We start from the raw sequence: 4,328 nt of genomic DNA, 5'->3' as shown, positions 1-4,328 counted from the left end.
TTTTTTTGATAATAACCATTTTAACAAATGTGAGGTAATAGCTCATTGTGGTTTTAATTTTCATTTCCCCAGTAATTAATAATGTTAAGTATCTTTTCATACACATGTTGGCAATTTGTATCCTGCCATAAATGACAGCATGGATGAAATTGGAAGACATTATGCTAAGTGGAATAATATATTTTCTGGAATATAAGTAATATAATTGTAAGATAAGAGCCCCCCAAAATAGTATTTTTGTCTGTTTACATGTTAACCAGCCTATGCATGTATTGCAAACAATTTGTGTTTTAAATTCAGACAATTAACATCTAGCACAGTCTCATTTTTTACTGTATGTTAGATACTTTCTATGTAAATAAATAAAAGGCATTTGATAAATGTCTGTCGAATGACTGAAGGGAGAAGAAGAGAGAAGAAATTAGAAAGGAATAAGTGATTTGACACTATTCCAATATACTTAATTTATGTTAAAATGTATAGATAAGAGTTACACTAAGATTTTATATGAATTCTAAACAGCCCACATTAGATACTAACCTAAGTTAGGCAGATAACTAATATATAATAACAATTCAATATTGAGAGTGCTATATATTAGAATATATCCTAGCCACATTATATAGCACTTTTCAGAGCCCATTATATACTTAATTCATAATTAGTATTTGCAAGCTGTATTATGAATATAAAAAATGTGAAATAAGATCCTCATATTTAATCTAAAGTTTAGTATATAGTGATATCTACATATTATTTTAAGCTACACTAATTATTGATAAAACATATTTCTCAAATTAATTCTATAATAAAAATGATAACAGTTCCTGCTGCTTGTATTCTAAAACATGAGCAGGTGAGTTATACAACAATATACATCCTATACTTCAGTTTTCAAACATGGTATGAAATATTTGGAAGCCTAGAACAACTAGTAGGTAAAAGTTTAACAGTGAGAGTTAAAGTGATTAGGAAGAACAATACCTCAGTTAGGAAAAAAAAAATTTGAGCCAATTTTGATATTCATTGTTCTATACAAGATGCCTCATAATTCTCAGAGGAGAAATCAACACACAGCTTGAGAAAATGACCAGGTGGGAGCATTAGCGAAGTTATTCTCATAAGTAACAACTCCAGAAAATTCTGACAGATGGTTTCACTGCTGAATTTTACTAAATACTTAAAGATAATCTAATAGCAATTCTACTCTATTCCAAAAAATAGAGGAGGAGGAAATACTTCCAAACTCATTTTACAAAGCCAGTATTATACTTATGCCAAAACCAGACAAAGACACCTTAAAAAAAGAAAGGAAAGTACAGGTCAATATTCCTGATGAACATTGATGCAAAAGTCTTCAACAAAATACTAGCAAACCAAACTCAACAACACGTTAAACAGATCATTTGCCATGACAAAGTGAGATATATCCCATGGATGCAAAGATGGTTCAACATATGCAAATCAATCAATGTGATACATCATATCAACAGAAAGACAAAAACCATATGATTATTTCAATCGATGCTGAGAAAGCATTTGATAAAAATCAATGTCCCTTCATGATTAAAAAAAAAAAAAAAAACTCAACAAATTAGGTATAGAAGGAACATATCTTGATACAATGAAAGTCATATATGACAGACCCACAGCTAGTATTAAACTGAATGGGGAAAAACTGAAAACCTTCTCTTTAAGATCTGGAATGTGATAAGAATGCCCACTTTCACCACTATTATTCAACATAGTACTGAAAATCCTAGCTACAACAGTTAGACAAGAGAAATAAATAAAGTGCATCCAAATTGGAAATGAAGAAGACAAATTATCCTTTTTGTAGATAATATGATCTTATAGTTGGAAAAAAACCTGAAGAATGTTTAGAATTTTTGGTGCCATACTCCTACGTATGAAAAATTTTCTGAAATTGTGTGTGATTCCGGGGCCTGTTGTGGGGTGGCGGGAGTGGGGAAGGATAGCCTTAGGAGATCTACCTAATGTAAATGACAAGTTAATGGGTGCAGAACACCAACATGGCACATGTATACATATGTAACAAACCTGCACTTTGTGCACATGTACCCTAGAACTTAAAGTATAATAAAAAAAAAAACTGAAAAAAAAGAAATTTTGTGTGATTATGTGTTTAGATTTGAAGATAGCCAAGTGTAGTCAATTTTACTTTTTTAATGGAGTGCATATTATAATTCTAATAGGAGAGACTGAAGGAAATAGAAAAACAAATAGTTTGCAACACATGTATCTTATTAATTTCTCACTGAGGTAAGAATGATTTTTTTAAGTAAACAACAGAGAGGGATACATTTAACAGATGGAACTATAGAAATACCTTGATTTAAAAAAAAAAAAAAACACTTACAAAAACTTTGACGATCAAGTTTCAATAGTGAAAAATATGTGTGGGTTAAAAGCATTCTCAAGGCCGGGCGCGGTGGCGCACGCCTGTAATCCCAGCACTTTGGGAGGCCGAGGCGGGCGGATCACGAGGTCAGGAGATCGAGACCATCCTGGCTAACACGGTGAAACCCCGTCTCTACTAAAAATGCAAAAAATTAGCCGGGCGAGGCGGCGGGCGCCTGTAGTCCCAGCTACTCGGGAGGCTGAGGCAGGAGAATGGCGTGAACCCGGGAGGCGGAGCTTGCAGTGAGCCGAGATCGCGCCACTGCACTCCAGCCTGGGCGACTAAGCGAGACTCTGTCTCAAAAAAAAAAAAAAAAAAGCATTCTCAAAATTTTCTCTTTCTCAAAGCTATTTCCTCTGAGGAATCCTGAAAATACTGGAAAGCTTTCCATGAGTTGGTGGAATAATGTACACAAGAGAAATAGTTCTATTTGTGAGCCAAAAGGTCTTATCAATATTTTACCAATTCATTTATTTTTAATCATCTAAAAACATGGCTCAGGAGCTTTTAAAATGTGTGTACTTTTAGCAACTTAACTAAGTTTTGCCAAGGAGGCGGTATCAAAGCAAAAAGGACTGTTAATTGAAGACCTCAATACTAATCTTATTAACAAGTTAACTCAGTGAGATCATTAAGATAATTTTAAACACTTGTTAGCTGTAATCTCCTTAATATATAAACTTCTCACTGGGTGCAACACTGGGTTTTTGCAAACCTGGACACATATTTTATAGGAAGCTCTTTCTGGTCTGTGTACCATTTTCTGAACGCTTTATAGAGGTATCACTGATTCTTATTCCATAGTTTCTTCAACGCTTATCATGGTTCTGCTGTTCTATTTTATGTTTGCAGTATTAATTTTAAAGCAAGTTGCAAAATATTGTATTTCTCCATAATTATGTAGTGCTTAGGTTATTTGTAAAATTTTGTATTACCTGAGAGTGTTTGACATATTCAAAAAAAGCTACTAATAATTAGGTAATGAAATATCTTATATTGACACTGTAGAAAATAATGTTCTGTAAATTGATGCTTGACAAAAATACTAAAAAAGGAGACTGGTAAAAAGATTTGGAGTGTTTCCAGCACAAAGAATGATAAATATTTGGGGTATAGATATCCTAATTAATATGATTTTATCATTACATGTTGTATGCATATATTAAAACATCACAAGTACCCCAGAAATATGTACAATCATTATACATTTATAAAAAATAAAATGTGGTCTTTTGTATTAGATAGGCCTGATTCTAAAGCATAGAGCATTATAACAGGTGACTAAATAGTTTGCCTTATGTAGTTTTAATTTACATTGAGTTATATTAAGAATTGGGAAATTTGGTTTTTCCTTTTTGTACAAGTAGAGAAAGAACTCAAAATTTTACTGGATTCACCATCACTAAGCAAAATCAACAAAGGATGTGGAGAAATGCACTTGCCACAAAATATCTCTAAAATTATTTTCTGATGGGAGTATATTGGTAAATAATTTATTGGATAGTAAATCACATTGCTAAGAAATTTTTAAAAATAGTGTACAAGACTAATTAGCTAACACTAAGAAGGACTATTCTGTCCATTTTAATGAGAAAACAAGTACAGAAAGATAAATCTCTTTCTGTAGAAGGTCAAGGTAATTAATCACAAAGTTGATTTTTTTCTCCTCCAATTGAGAAATTAGGAGGTAATTTTAAATATCACATAAAAGGAGTGAATTACTTAGTGAAGCTATACTGTTGTAGACTTAGACAGTTTTAGGACAAATTATATAAAATAGTATAAAATGGTATCCAAATGATCAAGTGTTATAGACTGAATGTTTACGCCCCTCCCAAATTCATCTATTAAACCCTAATCTCCAATAAAACGATATTTAGATATGGTCCTTGGGGAGGTAATTAAG

Source organism: Mandrillus leucophaeus, unplaced genomic scaffold (genome assembly GCF_000951045.1).
Source record: "Mandrillus leucophaeus isolate KB7577 unplaced genomic scaffold, Mleu.le_1.0 Scaffold316, whole genome shotgun sequence".
Lineage (NCBI taxonomy): Eukaryota > Metazoa > Chordata > Mammalia > Primates > Cercopithecidae > Mandrillus > Mandrillus leucophaeus.
Note: the sequence above shows the minus strand (reverse complement) of the source record.